Source organism: Cuculus canorus, chromosome 7, assembly GCF_017976375.1.
Source record: "Cuculus canorus isolate bCucCan1 chromosome 7, bCucCan1.pri, whole genome shotgun sequence".
Classification (NCBI taxonomy): domain Eukaryota; kingdom Metazoa; phylum Chordata; class Aves; order Cuculiformes; family Cuculidae; genus Cuculus; species Cuculus canorus.
The window spans coordinates 343,614-366,857 of record NC_071407.1 but is presented as its reverse complement, the minus strand read 5'-3'; positions in this window follow the sequence as shown (position 1 = coordinate 366,857).

Below are 23,244 nucleotides of genomic sequence, written 5' to 3'. Positions count from 1 at the left end.
CAAGCATGAAGCGCAACATGATCCATGCAAGACACAGCACTATCTCCACTTCATGAGCTGCACAAAGATCTTCTCCCGGCTCCAGAAAGCAGGCATCGGTCCTGTCCTCAACAGATTTCTTCCTTCCATCTAAGCTAATTTGCCCAGCCTTCTCTGTGGGAGGACATCACAGCCCATAAAAGACATTTCTGTGGATTTGTGGAAGATAAGGACAGGCAGAATGGCCAATCACTGCATTGTTGTAGTGGAGAGTCCCAGCAAATTAGGAAGAACAGCACGGAGAAGCTGCTTCTCCTTTCTTCACTCCCACATTGATCTCTAAAAAGCCTTGCTCCCTTCCCTCACTTGAGCACAAGAGAAAAATCTGGGTTGATTTTCAGGCCAAACATGCATGTGTGAGATTCATTCTTTAGCCATAAACCAAATTGCAGGCATTAAAGCAATCCAAAGTAGCATTCTGTAAGATTTAAGGCTCCAATTCAGGAGTGGGTATGAATCTTACTGTGTTTCAAGGGGCGTGGTTGGATGTGGTTGGAGTCACTCAGGGAACAGGATCATAATTAAAGCATAGAATAATGGGTGTGATGGAAATAAATGGTCATAATCATGACCATGATTCAGAATTTGCTGCCCTTTCATAACTGAAATTGCCACAGAAAGGTCTTCTCCTTTTATAACAAGGTTATTAGCAAAGAGTAGGCTCAACCTTTCAACAGAAGTTTTAGCAGCAAGTGGCACTGGAGAGGGTTGTGGAGAGTTTGTTCTTCGATTACGATAGCTTTTATACTTCTATGGCATGCATTGCAGTGGAGTTATTCAGAGCTACGCTTGTAACAATCACACCCATTCTGAGGGGATAAATGCACACTTCAAAGCTATTTTAGGTAACATAAAAAGGGCTGGCCTGCCTTAAATAACTCCTTGCCTGTAATTTTGCGCTAAGAGTTGCCAGATATAATGTAAAGAAATCCTCCTGATGGCAGGAATGAAGAATATGCCTTTAACTGGGGCAGAGATGCCAGAGGCTTATTTGAGCATACACTCTTCCAGGCACAACCCTCGTTCACAACATAGGCATTTGCATTGCTGCCTGAGCGCGGGACAATGTGTTTTTCTGATCAGATATGAAGACTGAATCCGTTATATGTTCCCTGCCAGACCGCGAGACTGCAAGGGAAGTTGGATCACAGTATTTCTTGGCTCACGGCCCACAAAAGCTGAAGTAGCAAGATGATGCTGGCAAATAGGAGATGCCCAATGAGCATGGGCCTGGCCTTCCCTGACCTTCCCGGACTTCACAACACACCACTGTGGGGCGTCCGCATCGCCCCAGCAAAGCCTCAGTCAAGTGAACACCAGTCCACCACCCACCTCAACTCTGGCACAGAGGAGTAGACATCCAGAAAACTCAAATGCAAAAGCAGAAAACAGTGGGCTAGATTAGATCCAGCAAAACAGAGTGCTAATGAAAACGGGATTTAAGCCATTTAGTTGATCACCCACAGGCCTGCCCAGAGATGCAAGAACTGGAAAACAGTTATTAATACATTGATTAAAAAAAACATGGAAAAATGCAATAACTTAGTAGCAAAACTGAGGGCATAGTTGCAAATAGCATTTGATGGCTTCCGTTATATAATTTGACTTTCAGTCATAAGGATACGGCATCAAACTTCAGCTAGGTATTCAGTGCCAGTATCCATTTTTTAGGTGGCTGATACAGTGAATTCACAATAGCAGCCTGATTTTCCTCCCACTGAAGACCCAGGGCAGGCCCAGGACTCACTAACAGTTTATTATTTATTTGTTTGTGTCTCACTAACTTAAACAGCCCAAGCATTGCACAGGATTGGCGAACATAGCAGGGACTGGAACACAGAAGCATTACCTTCTGGTTCTGCCACTGACCTGTTAATGGATTTTGCATAAATAATTACAACTCTATGCTGAAAGTAGAAGTAACTTGTTTTTAAATAAAATGTTATAGTATCTAATACATTACATAAAAAATAGATATCATCATATTATCATGGCAGGTAGTCTGTCCCATTTACATGCTGCAAATGTCACACAGAGAGGTAATTACAACCCATATAAAACCATGAAAAGCTGGCCCATAAGTAACGTACTATGAAACATCCACATATTAAAGAAGAAACATCCCTGGAATAGCTGGGCTTTGCGCAAGTACAGGTAAAAATTTTCACCCTTAAATCTTATAAAACAGCAATTGCACATAAAGAACAAATCAGGCCTTCCACATTGTGTGGCCACGGGTTTTAGCAGCTAACAATGCTGTACATTGAATGCATGTGGTTTTCATTATCAGCTAATATATTGCTAAAACATAAGCAGACCCGAACGTACACGTGTGTTACATTACAGCTGTACAAGAAACTCTTCCCACAGCAAGCACCACTTTCCAGATCCTCAATAATGACTGTTTAGAAGAGCAATTGCTTGAAGTGCTCCTCACATGGCTGTTATGGAAGCATATTAAAGCCTGGGATCAAATGTTGCTGGTTTTTTACTTGTGATTACAAAAATCCTCGGAGCATTTGCAAGCACAGCCAAGCAGAACCTCTGGCACGGCAATCCTATAACACATTTAATGTAAAATAGATGGCCCTAAGAATAAACCCGTCTGTACCAGTCAAAACAAGATAAACTGATTTTAAATAGTGCAACAGTAATTAGCAAGGCTAACAAGGGGTTCTGTTAAGCATAGGAAAGCATTACCCAGGGTGGAAAAACAAGGACAGTGGAGCTCTGGAAACTCAAGACAGGATAAACATCCATAGTGGTAGTGGGGTATAAACCAGAGCAGAGTTCACCGGTTAATATCACTTGAAAGAGTAGGGGAACTAAGGAAGAGAAATGAGATCTCCTCCTTTGAAATTTTAGATTTTGCTGCTGCCAATGGTGATGCTCAACCCAGCTGATGCTGCCCAGGGAGGTGGTGGGTGCCCTGTCCCTGGAAACATTCAAGGTCAGGCTGGACAGGGCTGTGAGAAACCTGATGCAGTTGAAGATATCCCAGCTCATTGCAAGAAAGTTGGACCAGATGACCTTTAAAGATCCCTTCCCTTTAAAGACCCCAAGCTATTGAGGAGACTAATTTTTCCATTAAGCTTCTCTGGTCCTCTTTTCCTCATGCACCTGGCTATTTCAAGGTCAGGCCAGACCTGGAATGTGATCATAACTTGTGCCACCAGAACATAGGGCATTTCCAGCCCCGCCCCCCAGAACAAGAAATATCCAAATCATGGGAGAAAACTATTTCTCAAAATATTCATGCAAAATTTGCCAATAAGCTTAGATAAGCATGATAGCTGCAGCTCAGATAGAAGAGCCATGTCCTCAGCTGCATCACCTGGCAGCCTTCCACTGAAGTAAATGGAGTTCTGCTGATCTGGCTCCGTACCTGGGAAGAGCTGCCAACAGCCGAGCTGATGTGAAATATCAGAAAGGATGGGGAAAAAATACATTAGACTCTATAACAAAAAATTTGGGCTTGGAGTTTCTCAACCTTGTACAATTCATGAGGTAGTTCAATGGGAATTGCTGCCCGTGTTTCTGTGACACGGGGAAGGTAAATGACCTCCTGGGTCCTCTCCTGGGCAAAGTCCTCAGCAGGATCAGAGGCACTGAACTGCAGCACATCTCACCTGGACAGCCTGCAGGCACGCTCCAGCCAGCTCTCCCACCCCACCCTGACTGGAAACCCCTCTCACCCTGCAAAAGCATGGCTGAGATACAGAGCCTCCACACATGCATGAGAAAATGAGCATTTTTGTTATTTATCAACCTTCTTTAGCAGCATGAAATAAACAGCATGAGCAAGCTTGCAAAGAGCCAACAGCATCAGCGTATTAATCTCTCACATTTCAGCCTGTTCACATCAATTTGCAGTGTGTGTGTAGGTGGAAAGAACTTAGGTGCTCGCTGGTTTCTACAGGGCAAAGATGGGCTTTCGGCTGTGTGTGGCCAAAAATTCCCACCCAAGCGACCAGGTAGACTTTGGAGCAGTGCAGACTGCTGGACTTTACCTCCTTAGAGCTTCCTGAAAACCCATCAGTATGGGCATTGTGAAATCAAATGCAGCAAAAAAAGGGACTAGAGGATGTATGTGCCTGGGTATCAGGGCTCATGCTTGACAGCTGTAGTTGGTTAATTTTAATTTTCTGCAGATGAGTAAAGGTTTGCATATTATCAGCACTGGGGAAATACACAGTAAATACATTTTGGCAGAACAACGTTGTTATAACTTCTGGAAAATGCAGTGGAGAGTAAGTCTCACGTGAGACTGAGGAGTTTCATGCTGCCTTCACAAATGGGATGCAAAATTATATGACAGGTAACTCTTACAGCTGGGCTGCATCACAGGTGTTGATGGGGAAAAGGCGGATTTCTTAAACCCATGGTTATGCACTTTTGGGTTAAATCCTGACTGTTATAAAGGCAGAAGAGGTTATCCCAATGGCTTTCAGGATGGCTATGGCTCTGAGCTCACAGTATATTACTGTCCAAGAGTTAGGGCTGGATTCGAGGAGGAGAAAGGAAAAACTACCCACGTTTGTCAAAACCCCTTCTTGTCATTGCTTTTTAATCCCACATAGTTTAGCATATTTCAGTTATTTATATTTAGTAACAACTCTGTTCAGACTCCTGTGCTCACACCACAATGGTATCTACACCTCATCCCTTCAACGTGATTACTGTTTCTGGTGGAGTGTGCAGCAAATCAGACCTGGTCCTGAGCAGCTCATGCTGTGAGCCTGATGAAATCAAGAAAAAATGTAGCCCTTGTTTATTGAGGAAACAAAGCTGCTTCCATGAATAAGCAGGAGGCAAATAAAAAGAGAAGCAAAGATAAAATAGCACTCCGAGGGAGGCTTTTCAATCATTTCAGAAAGATTTTGGTGCAAAAACAAAACAAACAAACACACACAAAAAGAAATCACACTGGGAAAAGAGTTTCCTTCTCTAAAAAAAAAATCTTATATTCATAGTACAGACAAAATTACTTCAAATACCCATGGAGGAAGAAATACTAGGGGCAATGTCAGCTTTAAACTCCCTTCCATGGCTGCGGATTTGTTCCAAAGGAAGAAAATGACAAACTGCTGGGACAAAAACTCCTTTCTGCAACCATTCCCAGCTCTGTTACTGTACAACACTAGTGTTCGGCCACTCCTGAGCAACACAGGGCCATGTTCACAGTCGTTGCCAGGTGACATCAGATTCTCTAGCCAGATCAGAGTAGGTCAGGAGTGAAGAGAGATGGGACAACCAGCTGCCCTCTGGGGTGGAAGGTTCCTCTGCACTAGCACATGCCAAGTCTGCATATGCTGTGCTGTAGCTGCTCTTACAGGGTCTCAGGGAGAAGTAAAATGATTTGTTACACCTCTCCTTTCTCCTCTGGTGATGATTAAAAAGGAAAAACACCCCAAAACCAAACCACAACTGTAACATGATAAAACAGAAAAATATCTAATTTGGGATGCGCACTTTGAAAAACTGATGGAAAATAAAGCTAGTAGGAGAAGATGGAGATGCAAGCAACTTTCCCCTGCTTATCTATGTCTCTGTTCTTTTCTTTTCACCCCTTTCATTAACATCTGGTACACCGTACCATTGGAAACATCATGACAATCAGACAAGTCACCCATTCTAGTCACATCCTTGCTGCATTTTGATCAATGAATACAGGAATGCTTCCATGTTTGTCCGAGCTGACTGATGAAAAATGAAGGATTGGATTTTCAGTACCCAGAAGGATGTGTCCAGATACGTTTAAGAGCAAAATCACATCAACTGAGCAGTACACAAGAAAATCCTCAGTTAATAGGCACAGCCACATTAGTTTATGTCAGGAACTCGAGCACCAATTCAGGTTACAGAAATCAGCTCCTAGGCATTCAGTGGATTTTTGTGACGAACTGCATCACAGCTCTGTAGTTAAGAAGCGTTAAATTTCACCAGGAGTATTGTTATAGGCCTCACTTTAATATCATTTCCAAATGTTCCAATAAAATCCTCAGCCTTTCGGCAAGTCTTGTTCATAATCCCGTATCATTGATTAGTTTAAGCGAGCTACAAATGGCAAGCTGTCCGACTCCGCTTGTTAATGCGGGCATCTTCTCTCATCTGCTGTCTCTTTAGAATAACAATGAACGCAGCATCCTTATGCTTGCCAAATACACTTTAAGGTTATGGAATACTAGCTTTATGTCAAAAATAGGCTTTTTGCAGGAGCAGAACTCTGTAGTCTAACAAAAGCAGAGGACAGTTGCAGCATATCAAGAAAAGATGCAGCTTAGCTCCAAAATTCAGATCTGACCTTTCTTGTAGAAGGTTTTGGAATGACAGTTTTGGCAAAGCTATGGCATAACAAGAGAACTGATCATGAACTTCAGACTGCCAAAAGAACCCATCATTAAACTGGCTCCCAAAGTCAGGGCTTCATCATACAGACCCGTTGCTGGCATTTCCCAGCCTTCAAGGAGGAAGGCTCCTGAGTGTCTCTCCAGGCAAGGAGCCTGGGCTGCATATGCAGTTTCCATTTCCTATGGAGAGTTCATCATCCCTAAAGACAGAGAAACAAGCCCAAAGGTGAGGGCAGGAGGGGGAAATGCAGCTGCAGAAGGCCAGTGCCCACATGAACTGTCATTAGGCCAATGCATCACGGCCAGCCCCGTCCCTGCCTGCTCCAAAGGGACAGGGGCTTTATTACTCTTCCAGGCTCCAGCCACTACCATTATTGCAACCAAATAAAATGTAATCACATTTACATAAGATGTTCAACCATCAGTAAGAAACGTTCAGTCTTTAATTGGTGACATCAGGTCCCTCCCAGCCTCCCATCCCACCCTCTGCACTCAGCTGACAGGCATATCCTGCCCTTTGTCTACAGCCATTCAAGGGAAACATCAAAGAAATCCTCCTTAAGAGCTCCTGCAGCCCATCCTGCCCGGCTGCTCTCCCAGGGGACACAGGATAACAGCAATTGAAGGTTTGCTTCCTTTGCACTGTGTTGCTGATCACCACCACCACACCATTAATCACCAGCTTAGGTACCATCAGACACTGCACCAGCATAACAGTACATACTGAGGATTTGTGGCTTCCATCACCGGTACAAACCACGGGCCTTTCTTCAGATGCTGAAAGCATTTATAGCCTTCTTCCCTCAAAACTGTGCTGAGTGACTGTGTGTAGTTAGGCTAATGGCTGGGGAAAAAAGCAATATTTGCTGAAGTCCTGAGTTAAGGATGGGGGAAAAGGTCTTGTCTACAAGCTTTGTGCTGTGAGACATGACTTGGATTGCACGCACGCATTGCTTTTACTCTTCCCTTTCCCTCTTTGGCTATACCTTCTCAGGAAAAACAAAGCAAGACCTAATGCTTAAGAAACACTGCACTACAAATCAGATTTGAGACGCTTTCCCATGTTTTGCCATTTTTATATATGGCCTGTGGGATAAGAAATGCTTCAAGGGCCCTTCCTATCACCTGTCCACCAGCCCCAGGCTCCCGCAAGCTGCTGCCGTGGGTGGCCACTGCCCGCGTGCCATTCGTCCCCAGCAGAAAGGCTGACGCTGGGGCTGCACATAGAGGTAGCTCTGCTTTGCAGCTTGTTTTCTCAAGTGGTGAATGTGCTCTTTCATAAACAGCCTTGTAGATTTGGTGACCTTTTAATGCAGTGCACTAATAGATCTCACATTCACTAACCCCCTCTGAAGATCAAGAAATAAAATCTCATTTTCTCAGGAAATGGTATCACTTGTGTATCTTAAATAACATGCTGTGGTTTGTTGTTTTACACTGCACTGGAAGTACCAAGATCAAAGAATTAACGCAAGATTCAAGATTACATCTAGCTTTGTAAGCAAAATGTGGTCTTTGTCTTTGATATGCAAACAAAGAAGCAGTAAGTAAAGTTCATAAAATCAAGCTAGTAACGGGCTTCAAATACAAGCTGAGCAACCACGAGATAGCTGGCGACAAGCATTTTGACAAAGCAACATTAAGAAGACAAATGAATCCTAACTTAAAACTCTGGAATTAATTTAAATACAGATGAGGAAGTCCCAGCAATTGTGTGTGTCAGTATTTTGTCTCCAGGTGCATTACTTCAGGAAAATTGGGGTGCAAAGATGAACCTGGTAAGATTATTTTTCATATTAGCAATAAGTTTTAAAGTCACAGAATTGTTGGTATTTGCAGACGGACAGCACTCAACTCCATTGGCTTCATCTTAAACAAAGGAAAAGTATGAGACAAGCTTTTGAGGAGGTCTAGACAGCACATGTCAGGTCTCCTTTTCAAGCTACTCACTTTTGGAAGATATCTACAGAATACCACGAGCCCAGCTGATGCAGACACTGCACGTACATACAATCTGTTGTACAACAAATAGAAACGTAACTACTCAACAGAGGCTGCATGTGTGAGGAGAAAAAGGAAATTTCAGCCACATTTTGTCTATCAATGAGTGAATAAAAGCTGCTTTGAGCTCTAAGAAAAATCTGCTTTTTCATTTTTGAATATTAATATTGGCCATGGGTGAAAGCAAGGTTGTCTAAAGGACAAGTAACCAATCGCAGCCTGCTGGTGCCAGGTGTGCCTTCTTCCGAATGCCTCCCACGCAAAGCACTGTCGTGGCACAGTGGTAGCAGGGTCACAGCGGCTCACAGAGCTGCTTCCCAGTGCAAAGACACTGCTCATCTACTGGTAAAGTTTGCATCCCAAAGGTGGGAACCCCCAGACAACACATCACAGTGTCCAGACAGGAGTACGAGCTTCTGAAAGAGGTCCCAAAGGGGACAACCGCCCAAGGAGTCAGCAAGTTAAAGCCCCTCCCCTGCTCTAGATGTCACTGACTTTGCAACCCCTCCAGGCAGAGCAAAACAACTGCCAGCTCTCCAGGCTTAGGACCTTCTCTGTGCACCCATCCTGGAAGCAGAGGAGAGCTTCCCCATCCAGGCTGGTCCTCGGTCACAGAACGCGCTAGGCTTTTGTGGCACTTGTGTAACAACCCAGAGGGTTTTCCCAGGCAGCTGCAGGTACAAGGCTTAGTGGTTTAAAGAGACAGTAGGGGCACCTTATACCCATTCAAAGGGGGCTTTTTTTTCAGGGCAGTCACAGCAAATCAGAAGGGTTTTAGATTAAGCCTCTCGAATAAAAGAAATGCTCAGACTATTGCAGCCACACAAGCTGGCATGCAGATGAGGCTGTAATCTATGGAGGGTTTTTATTTTTAAAGACAGAAATGAGCTTTTATTGTTTCAAAAGGGAGACATGGAGAAGAGAGAGATTGTCACCATGATGTGGTAACCCATTCTGCTCCTAGCTCTTTTGTTATGCAAAGCCACGAGAGCTCAGATGATCATTTGCATTAAATCTGTACCTGCCTCTGCAGCCAGACCCTGCACAAAGCACAGCAGAAAAGCAGAGGTCATCCTAGGCCAGCAACAACAGAATGCACAATGCAGTGAGGGGCTGGGATGTTGCAAACTTCAAGGACAAAGAGAAGCACAGTGTAAATACAAAAAAACATGCCTGGTCTAACTCCTACCTCCAACAGCAAGCACTGCAGGAACCATAGAGCACTGTTCTCCCCGGGGAAGACTGAGGTAGCAGTATTTCTTGCCTTTACAAGAAATTTCTTTATTGTATGCAGTACTTAGGAGCTTCAATTGCACCTACTGAACAGCTGGAAAAAACACACATACTGGCACATGAATATGTTAAAAGTGGCCCATGAGCAGCAGTCAAACACCCATACACCACAACAGTGTCTTTGCCACCACTTTGTGTTTAAAGAGCTTTGGATAAATAACAGTGGCAGAAACAAGGCAGATAATTCAAACTCAGCTACAGCCAAACATTCGTACACACAGTGCAATACATTATGGGAAAGGCTACATCCTCCTTTAATGTCCATGTCATCACTGCTCCAGAATTAATGTTCTTGCCAATAGTATTAATTACCCTCGCTTTGATTTCTCACTGGGAAAAGACAGACGTGCTTTAGAACCACTGAAACCTTGCAGTCCCTTATTGCAGCACACTTTTCTTAAGCCCAGGAAAAACTGAGATAATCAATATTGATTGATTTCCATGCTCAGTCCCACTGCTGCTTCTAAATCACAAAAAGCACTTCATCAGATAATGCATCTGTTTAAATTTACCAAAGAAAAGGTAGTTATGCACAGACTTCAGGGGCTAGACACGCCAGAGTGCACTGACGATGCCTGAAATAGATGGGAATAATTAAATGCCTAAAAAACACAATGCAAACAGGAGTGCTGACACAGATTTGACTTTGCTGGCTAAACGGCAGGAGGAGCATGGATTAAACACTATCATGCCCTCACCTGCCTGCCACACCATCCATGGCTGTGGACCAACTCCCAGGCTTGGGTGCAGCAGCATGGCCTGGTTTATGGAAGAAGAGGCAGCAAATTAGTCTTTTTGACCTTAATTAGCATGGTGACATAGGTTTAAAACCCCTTTCTACTTCAGACACTGTCTAAAGGCCTTATTTCCCACCTCCCACAAAAGGTCCCTAAATGAGCCATGGAAATTCTCTAAGACCACGTGTCTGGATGAATTCTTTGGGTGGAACAAGTGGGAATACATCTGCTCTCTGAATCCCACCAGGATCTCAGCCACCCTCATCTGTTCAGCAGTGATACAGCACACCAACAGAAACTCCAGAACAAAGCCCAGCTCAGCCGCAGAAATGAAGGCAATCATGGGAGCGAAGGCCAGCAGGACTCACTGTCATTTCTTTGTGGGCAATCAACCCCAGGTGTCAGTGACACCTAACAAATAAAATCTAAGGTCTCCAGTCATGCATAAACTTGTTCATGTCTTGCACTTAGAGCATCAGAATTATTTATGTTGATTTCCATTAAAAAACAGCTGCAGAAACCTACCCAACTTTTGAAAATTACAAGAAAGCCTGATTGATCTGTATAGTTTGTAAAGACTGTCAGGTTGTGTTGTCATGCTAGGGAAGAAAAGAAAAAAAAATCCCAAAATTACCTATGGACACCTTTTTTCATCAACATTATCCCAAACTCTGATATTATGTGTAATCAGGATGGTGGTCAAATGCACTGAAAAGAGAAGCTCGAATTTATAGTACCCATGTGCAATTTGGACTCATGAAAGCATTATATAATTTCTCAGATAAATAAGTAGACTTCCTAACAGCCATGCAAGGCCATACTTAAACTGTGGTTTATTAGCAAAATATAAGATGGCCTGAAAAAAAATGAAGCCTGCCTATTGTCCCTTGGCATTTGCCTCTGTATTTGGTTGTAACTTGAGAAAGACAAATAGCACTTACTACTTCAGGGGAACAAACATTTTCTATAGTAGCCGAGGAAGCTGCCTGCTCTCAGTTGGTCTGCATCAATATATCCTCACTGAAGTCCGTGGAGCCCACCAGTCCGCAGTGCTGGGATTTGCACTTTCAAGGGCATAAACTTGACACCATATAAATATTCTATGCTTTTCTTTCACTTTGTGGCTCAGAATTGATTCATTCTAGAGTGCAGTTTCATGACTGAGTGTAACATAACTCATCTCCAACAGGCATTTGTCTTTGTGAATAACATACCAAGCAGCCCCACATCCCTACACCCAGCGAGGAAGCTTGTAAGAAAATGATAGCATGTCTTTATTGCTCACACAACCACAATCTCACTCGCAATTTGCCCTCAGACCTTGTCTATTCCAGCAAAATAGTTTTACCAATTCCCTGCCCTCTTCTCTCACTGCAGGTTTGGTTTTGTTCTCACCAGAAGTGGCTTGAACTGAAAGCTGATGTAGTCAAAACACTGAGGCACATCAATACCCGCCCGGGTAATGCTGTACCTGGTGAGAAGAGAATACAAACCCCACAGCTCGCAGCAGGAAAGCAAATTCCCAGCTGCATGTTGGCTGTGAAAGTTGGCTGTAGATATGGGTCCATCACCAGGACAGCAAATAAGATCTGATGGCCGAGCCTGAGATAAAGGGGTCCTTTTTCCATGGAGACTCAAGGGCAGTTCTTGCAGTCTCCAACCTTGCTCAAGGGCACAGGAGGATCTATCCACAGCGAGCTGCCTGAGGCACGAGCCACAGGAGAGGTGGGAAGGCTGCTGGAGACATAGGGAAGAGCTGGCGTGGTGCTGCCATGGAGCAGATGGGGTCACCCTAACAGCACTGCATATTTTACACACTTATTTTATACTTCCATGAGCCCAATTATTAACTGGTTTTTAACCTGCCTAGTGGAGCATCCTTTGCCTGCCTGTTTCACAGCACGAGGCCCACACCCCAACACAGCCAGAGCTGGGAGCAGCACCCGACACCTTCATTGGGCACGGCACCCTGGGCAGGCCCTGATCTTTCATACTACAAGGAATCCTGCTCACTTCAGAATTGGCATAAACTACAGCATCAGGAAATCTATGCATAATCTGTGCCTGGCTGAAAAAAAAAGAGGCTTGACAAGGATACAGTCTTAGATACTCCAAAACAAAGGTCATCTGCTAGAAATCTCTGAAGAGGAAAACCTTTGAAAGAACAGGTGTCTCATACCGTATAGAAGACAAGTGCTAATTCAAATACAATACCAGAAAAATTGTGCAACAAACTTTCAGCAGATGACCACAAAATGTTAAGCAGATTCTCCATTCTTCATGAATTTTCTTTTTCCCTCTCCATCCCAGTAAGTTCAGAACAAGAACATCTTGTCTCAGACTATGACTGGTTTGGGATCACTACCACAGGACTTGAAGCAAAGCTCTCAGTGCACAGAAGCAGAGAGAACTTGTGGGAGTAAGACAGTCTAGGCAAAGTTGACCAGTTTGCTACAGAGCTGCCTTGCCATGGAGGTCTTATGCCCCTAATTACAACAGAGAGACTTCTGCAGGAATGCTTTCATAACATTAGTTTGCTCTCGTTTTCCTAGCTTGCCTCTGAGCATAGACACCCAGCAGCCAGAAAAAAAAAAAGGAGTGCCACAAAGTAAGCCTACTGCAAAGGCAGAAATTTACTTTAATCCCATTCCTAAAAATGACTCATGTTCTTTAACAGAAGTTAAAAGTCAAGGTTCTACCCTTTAAAGCCTTCAGCTTCTTGCACCATTAGTCTCATAGCAATTTTCTATGTAAACAGGAAAGCTTTACTTACATAATTGGTACTTCTGCTATTCTCATAAGAATTCCTTTAATCAGACGCAATGCTTAAAGAAAGCTGCTCCTCATTCGAAGATCAGATTATCAAATAATAAGGCTTACTGTTCAGTACAGGTAACCTGATGTTACAGTTGATTCAGTATCATAAACTACAAGTCCAGGTAATGCTTCACTCAGCCTGTTGACTCTGGCCAGATTCAGAGAACAGGAGCAAGCTTAGGGCTCCCTTTGCAACAAACCTATACGAGCCTGCAGCACAAGTTCTTCTTATGAAGACCAAGATATTAATGACCAGTCAGCAGCAACAGCCATACCATTATCCTACCCACACCCAAAAACAACAACAGAAAAACATACACTGCTACCAGGTGAAAGCATGGTTGGAAATGGGGCTGGGGACGTCCTCAGAAAAGCTCCCACTGCTGTGCCTCAGGAGGAGCTAGGTAGGGTACGTCACTGTTAAGCTGCAGGGTCTTTTGCTCTGTCTCCTGTTAAAAATTCTGTTTCTCATGCTAGGCTAACAGGAAAAAAAATAGTTTATTTTAGAATATCAGCACCTGCAGTCCTATTGGTCATTGTGTTTTGTTGTTCCTTATGGTAGGTGTTTTAGTGTGAGGGGTACAGGAAGTTCAGGATAGTCTCTAGCTTTGGGTATTTGTCTTAGTTGCATATGCATCTCTTTTGTCAAACAATGACAGAGTCGTTGTATTCTTTTCCCGCGTTGTTATACTAAATAAAGACAGATTCCTGTTCTAAGTCTGATAAGACATGCTTCCCAAATCCTTCAGAGGCTTCAGCTCTATCCCTCTCTGAAGAAGAGAGCTCCTTTGGGAGCCTCAGTGCCAAGTCGCTGAGTTCCCCCTGCAGCTGCATTTTGTTGATGCTGATCAGTGTCTGCTCCTGCACCCCTGAAATGGGACCAGGTGGTGCTTGTTTGGGTCTTTAAAAAGGTGTTCATTGTTGGCAGCTGCTAATTGCAGGATCAGGTGTCGGTGCTTTTCCTCTGTTTAATTTGTGCAGCTAGAAACAGTGAGGAGCAGGTGGCTCCTCCCGTAGCTGGTGCTGCCTGTGCAGGCTGTAGGAAAGCATTCTTTGGCTGTAAAGCTTCCCGAGAGAACAGGTTTTAATGTATAGTGTAGGGACTGTAAGAAGACTTCTGACATTTGCTGGTTTTTGCCTCACAAAATCTAAGGGTATAATAGAAATCTGAGATATTTTTAATGCAATAGCTCACTTCTGAAAACTTCAAACCCCTGGCTTTAGTCCAACCTCTTTTGCTAGTATAGGCCATGACTTGTAGTTTCAATCATAACTACAAATCTAAGAAGCCCTCTAGGTGTCAGATCGCACAGCCAATGCTGCGTGGGTTTTCATGGCTTTGTAAGTGCCTCAAGTGCATCAAACGCTAAACTATTGCTGACTTGGACTGTACACGAAGATCGTTTTACTCCTCTCGACAGCCACCAAATACAGATTAAATAGTTGATGATCTTTGTGCGGAATAGATGCAGAACTTCAGTACCTGGGATGAAGACACAGGTTTAGTTGTAAAAGACAGACTACTTAAAAGATGAGAACTGCTTTAGAGATCTGGATCAGAGAGAGCACCTGCTCCAAGAATGCATGCTGAAAGGGAACAGAAATATTCCTAGCAGCTTTCCACAAGCCCCCGTGGCTCTGGCCCTACAGCTGTTATTGATTACTTATTTTACTGATTTCTTGACCACATTATCCTACTCTCTGCAAGCAAAGACCTTACTTATGTTAATTAAAAATACAAAGTGATAAAGTTACATGTCAGCAGAGCTGTCTTTATCCTGCTGGTGTCTAAAGAATGCTGCAGCTTACGGGCTAGCATGACATCAATGAAAGCAGTTTTTCACTGCTTTTTAGTGATAGCCTTAGCTTCAATGCAAGCATGCTCAGAACATGAGGCAATGTGTAAGCCTCTCCTTTTCTTTCTAGTGCTGTACCAGAGAGAACTGTGAAATATTTCTTATAAAAAACAAGTGTCTGCACACTTAGGCTTAACATTTATTGCTTTAGAAAATCATGCTCTGTGGTGTATGATGTTGCTAGTTTGAGCAAATTCGCCCATTACTTAATGAAAAATTTAAGAACATGGATCAAAGAAGGCAGCTCAAGACATGTGTTTAGTGCTTTTCTGATAGTTACAGTTGCGCTGAATCAATGGCTGGCACAGGTACGGTAACAGCTTAGCTAATTTAATGTGGTGCACCTAGGAAGCTTTAAAAAAAATAGAATAATGACAATTCAGGCCTTCATGCTGTCTGCATGATTTGTAGCTGGATAGCACCATTCTCCTTATCACCAGTGGCTTTTGCTGCCCGTTGGTGTCAGTTGGTAACTGAAGCAGAGGAGATGGGGTAGCTGTCCCTTCTGCCACCAGACCTGGCCTTGGGGGCTGCTGCATCCCCACATGGGGTGTGTCATGTTGATGATTTAGTGACCTGCCAGATCCTGGAAACCTCAGTTACACACCACTAACACTAGCTGCTTATTCATCCTTTGTATGGTTGTGAGATTTTTTCTCATATAACAGTGAATTAATTAGGGTGGGTAACACGTGGCCTCTATAAGCTGTACCGATAATTTCTGTACACGCACAATTTCTTCTTGCCTTCTTTATCATGTGCTGAAATTAAGCATTAATTTTCACTTGCAGCTGCCTCAACAAATTAACAACATCATGCATATTATAAACAGCGAGTTTCTTTTTAATAGCCAGGCTCTGAATACCAATTTTTCATCAGTATAATTGATAAATTTCTACTGTACTTGTCAGCAGAGAAATATATCAAAAAATTATGTAGAAGCAATCGTAATGTTTAATTAAATTGCATTCTAGTGTGAAGTGCTTAAAATTATATATGCATGAAACATCTATATTTGCACCAAAGAAACAGCAAAACTATAGTGATGAAGCACAGTGCACAAACCAGTGAGGGATCTGATCTGCATTGTGGTCATCGCAACAGGCTTTTATATAACCAAAAACCCTTTTTCCACTAATTTCTGGGAAACATGAATTTTTTTTTCTGCTGTGGCTCATAAAATACAGCTTCATATTGTCAGGGTTGGTTACAGCTCATCTTGACATGAATTTCCTTACTCTAAGGAAACCGTACAGTTCAATCTAAGCTATATGATAGCTTTTATTTAAAGATTTTTTTCAGTAACAGAATCCAAAGGCAGCTCAATTCACAATTATTACATTGTTCATTTTACAACAGGAGTCCAACCAGATGTGCTTTACCACTGCGTAAGGCAGCCTTCTCCAAAACCATCAGCGCTCCGATCTTTTTCCATCTGCCAACAGTCTTTGCTTTCTGCTTTGATTTCCTTTGATTATTTGTGTTATCCAAATGAACGTTTGAATGCTGTTCTCACAGTTTCTCCATGAAAATATCACTGGAAATCCTCTTGCAGTTATGTGGCTGATTTCCCAGCACAAGCCTTCTGGTATTCATAGTTCTCTTCTTGCCTTTCCCCCAGAGGCGGTGTTTCTTTTTCCACCAACAGCCCTAAACGTCAGTAGTTCAAACTCTTCCCATTTATTACAACAACCCTTTTTAGCATCAGTGTGATAGCTTTGCTGGATCTGCTCCACTATGTCAAAGGATAATGGGGGATGTGAAATTCAGGGGAACTAACATTAGTAGGCAATTTTGCAAATTTTTCTCTGTAATATGAGTTCTCTAATGCCATTCCAATTTTTCAATGTATTCCAAAGGGAGAATATATGACCTACCAAAACATGAGCAAAAAGTGAATCACTTTTGGTTCAAATAAGGAAAACTTGGATCCACTCAGCTCTGCAAGCACTTATATGTGTCTACATCCTACTGGTCTGAATGGTCTTGGATAATAGCCTATGTAGTGAACTTGTAGACTGAGGTCTTGAGTTTCAGAGTAATCTAAGGACCAAGTGTTTCTTAATGGCCACAGAAAATTAGCAAATAAGGATTTTTAAGTTCCATTCTGGAGTTGGCTTCTTATCCTAAATTTTTTTATGTCATGTGTCTTTTTTGGGCTGATCATGAGTTACCTCCAGGCTGAAATTTATATGAAGGCTTTTATTCTTTCCAAAGTGAAAGCTGTGGTGCAGCCTCACAAATGTATTGGTGGGAATAAGGAAACTAAACTGTTTTGAGATAGTTTGGCAAGTTTATAGACAAAAAAATATAGGGAAAGAGTAATCTTGGAGTTTAACACTTGCTGTAGCAAATCCTTATGTGTCTGAGCTGTTGATAAATTAATCATTTATTTGTTGTTAGTGAGTGCTTGTATCATACTTGCATTGTACTAATCTCCTGCTTCAGGGCTTCCCTCCGTTACTCATTGGAGGCAAGAAAAATTTGCTTCACTTGGCTTCTTTGAGAGGATGATGGAAGAAGGAGCAGCTTTCCCCTCTCTGAGAGCCTGCAGAAGGGCCAGAAGAGACATCAGATATGCCGATGCTTGAGCCTCCAGGAGGCTGGTTGATGCTTTGCTGGGTGTTGAATTGCTCACGGATCACACATCAGAAGCTCAGTGGCACTTTCTTTCTCTGGATTTGCATGATTGCTGTATTCAGCTGGAGGGAAGCTGTGCATCTGACAACCCTTGAAGGCTTGATAAATGCTCAGTCTGCTTTGTCTTAGCATTCCCTATACGCACGTATTGTAAGTGTTGAGCTTTACAAGTTCCTGGCACTCTGCGGAGACCAAAGTCTTTGTTGGTAATTCTTCAGTGAAGCATAAAAATGTCTGTTTAAAGACCTATTATAAACTAGACTGGCTGCTTGTCCATTTTCACCTTACTGGCCAACAACATGTAATAATACTTCAAGATGAAAGATGTTAACTTTACTAATACAAACAAGTTGGAGCAATAAATGCATTAGTCAAGCATTTTGAGATGTAAAAGACTTTTTCTATGCAAAATCTAAAGCTAAAACTACAGAGAGAGGGATTCTCCACTTGATTTCAAGCTATCAAGAGCAAAATATTTCAATGGAGACTAAAACTCTTCAGCAGAAGTGCTTTGCTTTGTACTGTGGGGAAGGATGAATGATAAAGAAAGAGGTGTTTGCATTGAAGCATGGAAATGCAATTAAGTTCTGTTGAATGGAGAGAGAGAAGTGACACAAGGCAGAAAAGCTGCAACTTCCAAGCCAGCTTCTTGTAGGCTTGGACTGTGCATGTCATTATAAACTAGTAGTGTGAAAAAGAAAATACTGCAGTGCAAAGAGTAACAAGGAGCAATAAAGAAGAGAATAACAGAAGGACTGGAGTGGTAGCTGAATGCAATTAAACACTCCAAAGAAATTGCACCGAAAGTAATGCTATAGAATAAACTGATTTCACCGGGTGATGAGCAAAAGGAAGTGTTTCCAATATGAAAAGAGCAAAGCATCAGTGAAGGAAACCATGGGCTTTTTAAGGCAACGACAATAATTCCTAGACAATAGATTCAGCCTCTGCAAGAAAAAAAACTAAATTCTCTGCTTCGATGTTCATAAATGATATGGAACAGATGCCAAGAGCAGATGTACAGCTTTCAAAAGAAGGAAGAGAAATATTGCTGAAAATCATTGCTGTAACATCTGATCAAGAAATGAAACAAACCCAGCAGTCGGGAAAAAAGCCAAAATTAAAAATCCACCTCATTGTTCAGAAGAAATTCGAAGAGGAAACATGAGCCTGGATCACAAATATTAAAATAGGGAAGCAAAGATAGACTAAGGGGATAAATTCAATGCACCAGAGCCTCATCCTTCAAATCATAAAGAATGCAACAGTATGGAGCCTGATTTTGTGTTTTCTTATAGAGAGTTTGAGCTGTTACAATAATATAAACATAGACTTGGAAAAAAAGAAGAAGAAAAAAGAAAAAAGGAGAGAAAAAGATAAAAGAGAAAAGGAGAAAAGTCAGAGTTTGGTTTGTTTTATTTCCTCTGAAACACTAATTTTGTGGTTCATGACTTTCCGGATAGTGTCTTCCCTGTACTGCGCTAGGTGTGGATCAAGTACATCATAAAATAATTGTTGTTTTCCATTTCGGCACATTCCAGACATTCAGAGTGGTGTGTTCAAGATGAAGGAGGACAATTCTCCCTTGTGTTCTCATGCTTTGTAGGATTTATAACAATAAATATGAGCTGATAGATGAGGGGTGTTCTGATTTGCAAAGTGACCATCATGAAAGTATAGCATCAGGAACTAAAATTAAACTGGAGGTTTGGGCCTGTTTCCAGTGGCAGGATCCTGTTACTGGTGATGAAAAGAAGGAAGCAGAGTAAGTCAGAACTAGAGAGCCAGAACACGAGCTAGGTGACTGGAGAGCCAGAACAATGCCTTACAGACTAGGTGGGGACAGTCCAAACATTTCAATTTGGAAAACTGGTGAGTTAAAAACACCACTGATGCAGAGTTTTTGGGAAGTGCTTTTCTGTCAGAAAACAGTTGAACTAACGAGACTCTGCACTCAAGCTGTACTTTGCCAGGCTCAGAGGGATTGGTTTGAATTCTTTGGAAAGCAGCCAACATATTTCAAGGAGTTAAATTCATAAACTCAACATAAAATTATGTGCCTTATGATATTTACAGGAAAAAAAAAAAAGATGGCAGTGTGCAAAATGCCTTCTGAAATAATTTAGTACATTAAATTTGTCTCCCCAAAAATGTCAAGGCTGAGGAGAGAGTATGGAGAAAAGACCCTTGCTGCAAGGTGACTTCTGTGAAGGCAGAGGGTTAGATAGGTGTGAAAACAGGGTTTGGCTAGTGGAGGATTCTGAATATGATGTGTTTATCACTGTTTTTTCCCTACTGAGAATTTTACCATCAGAAAAACATTAGGGCCACATTCTGCAAATAGGTACACTTCCTATCTGCTGCGACCGAAATTACTGTCTGTTTTATTTGTATAGATACACAGGACAAGTTAAACTTTCTATATCAGTAAGATACTTGGGAAGAAAGGAGCCTCGGGAGGAATCAGAAGGATGGGAATACTTGCACTAAGTACTGAAATTCTGGGTTGTGTTCCCAAGAAGTGGGCATTTCCAAGGAACAGAGTGAATTTTTTTTTTCCAAACTTTGACCAGTTTCAAAGACTGGAGTGGAAACCATTTATAGCAAATGAGCATCCACCCAGAGAAAGGATAACATCATGGCTGCTTCTGCTTTTGTAAACAAGTTTTGAAGGACTGTTGTGAGGGAATAAAAATAAAATTTAAGAGGGAGGCAGAGAATCATCAAAGTAAGTACTATGTGGGAGGAAGTCGTGTTGGTCTTTTTGCTCAAAGTGCAATAACTCCCTATCATTTCCTGCACTTTATTAATAACTACTCTTCTGTATAAAAATATTTTAATCCCTTTTGTAGCTGGAATGACTCATCAGCTCCTTTTTCAGTGTTAAATATGATGTCTTCCAGTCTCAGCCACCAGAACAGTGTCCCCAGGGAGCAGAATTGCACTAAACCGACAGTATGTCCTATTTTGTTCCCCGAGATCCACCAATTATTCTCATTAATTTTAACAGACAGCTAAACATCGTCAGAAAGCAATGCCATACTTGGAGCTGAAAGGAGACATGACTCTATCAGAAGGATAGGATTCCTGCTTCATTTCATGGAGATGTGGTACTAATCCATAGCCCGAGGATCACAGTTTTGCTTGTTGTTGCTCTGTGCACCGGCCCTGAGAACTTCTTGGGGTCAGGAGAATGATGTGGGACCAACACGAGAAGGTGGCACCGTGGCCAGAGCAAGTAGCGCTTGGAGCATGCTTGAGTGGACGGAGACCAGCGTGTTTGGTTAGAGTAGAGCCATGTTCACAACGCATTTTTGCACCCTCAGTAATTTGTAAACTGCTGGTTTTACTTGCTTTGAGGGGCAGAAAGCTAAGGGACAGGCTTCCCTGCTGCATCCTCCCTCTGCCAGGGGAAGAAGAGCACTCAATCCTTCTGCCACAAGCCAATAACCTGTAGTCAGGAGAGGAAGTTGGTTACAAATGGCTCTTCACAATGATGGAAAATATTGCCTTCCTACAACCTTTAGTTCTTTTATTCCTATTCTCTTTGTTATCCCATGTCCCGCTGCAGAAAGTGATGCAGAGTTGTTTTGTCACATGCTGTTACCACAGACAATGGTATAAAACTGCCAGATTTTCTCGTACTGTGAGGTCTTTCAGTCAAATCCAATGGAAACTAGAAATGTCATCAGTCAAATAGGTGGTATAAGGACATACTTCTAACTGCAGGGTTTCAGGCAGAGAGGATGGATACATGTAAAAGGGTCAGTTTATCATGCTACATCGGACAGCCATGTCTTAATTTAAAAGTAAACCTTTTTGAATCTTATTGGTGTTATTTTCCCACTTGTTGTCTGTGCCAGTACTAGTGCTGTAGGAGAGCAAACTGAGCTTAGGGAATGATGGCTCACTAGTTTTATTATTTGAAGTCTATGAGAAAGGAAAATGTGGTAGACCCTCCATTTTTTGAGGTCTGTGTTTCAATGCATAAAGACAATAATGACCTGAGAGATAGGCTATACGTCAAGTGTGGTTTACGATCTGAAGACAGAATTATTGACTCTGTTTCTTTAGACTGTGTTGTGCAGGAGATCAAAGAAGGTGCTCGTAATTGTCTTCTAGGAACCTGATCAATGCCAGTGTCACAAATTCAACATTAATAACCATTGTTTACCACCCAAGAAGGCACAAAGATGGTAAAAAAGTGACATACAGACAAAAGGAAAGTCATGGGGGAAAAAAATGACTGCTTTCCAAGTGCAAAATTTATTTGAGAGTAATTATGAAGAATACTGTGCATAGTTTAATCCATGGATTAAACATTTTCATTCTATTAATATAAACATATTCATTCTATTAATGTTTCCACTCAGAAGAAAACCACCATTGTACCACATGGAAACTTTCTGACAGAGAGGTGGAAATGAGACCTCTTATTTATTATGATAACTGAGGTCCTACTGCAGTAAATACATGGTCCCACTATGAGTAATATGGGCCAAGTTCATGCACAGCCCTGCATGAAAATGTTTGAAGATGCTAGTAGCTTGCTTTCCTCGAATTATTCTCCCAGGAAGAAGAAACTGAAGTTACCTATCTTCCCCTTATCGACAAACAAAGCAGTGGATAAGCTTCTTCAGGCTATCAAACAATGGCTTTTTTATTTCAAATTTGAACATTCCTTCTATTCAAATCAAAGTACAATGGACTTTATCTTTGATGGGCTCGTGGGGCCCTCAAATGTCAGATCTCTAACCCTGTGGAACAGATCTTCATCACTCCCTATTGTTTTCCACCAGATGAAGATCTTCCATAGAAGCTACATAAACAGCCCATTCAAAAAAGTATGAAAACTTATTGTACCAAAACAATAGCCCTGCAAGGCCAGAAACATCCCTGGTGAAGTTAGCAGAGTTAAACATGCAAAGGATTTGCCTCTCCTCAGGCTCTAGTGCGGAATCCCAATAACCATCATCTCTTTCTCATCCCTATTTCCCTCACCATTTCATAAAGACTGGGAAATTAGGACAAAAAGCAACAGCTTTGGCTGCCTGGAGAGTTCTTGTGTTCATGGTACAAAACGTACTATGATAACACACAGTAAAACAGAGGCTATTATCTATTCCTCTTTAAGGGGACTTAATGTTTCAGCTTTGGACAAGTTATTGATTTCACTATTCATGTTCCCATTTCATGCTTTTTCCTTCATCGGAGTCAGCTGCTTTCCCTCCATACTGGCTGTGTACAGGAAGAAAGCGAATGGAGCCGTGATATTAACAGGTGCTGAAGCCATGATGCAGGATCTGCTGAGGGCAGCTTCTTGGTCTTCATCCATTGCAGCACCAGGAAAGTGCTGGAAGACTTAACAAATGTAAGCTAAGAGTGGATTTCCTCATAGTACCGCATGCATGAACTAACATTCATGCGTGCTTTCCCTTTCCTCTTCCGTATGTACTTCTTGTATTCTGCTCGGCTTAAAAATTGAAGATATTGAATTATTCATCAGAAGAT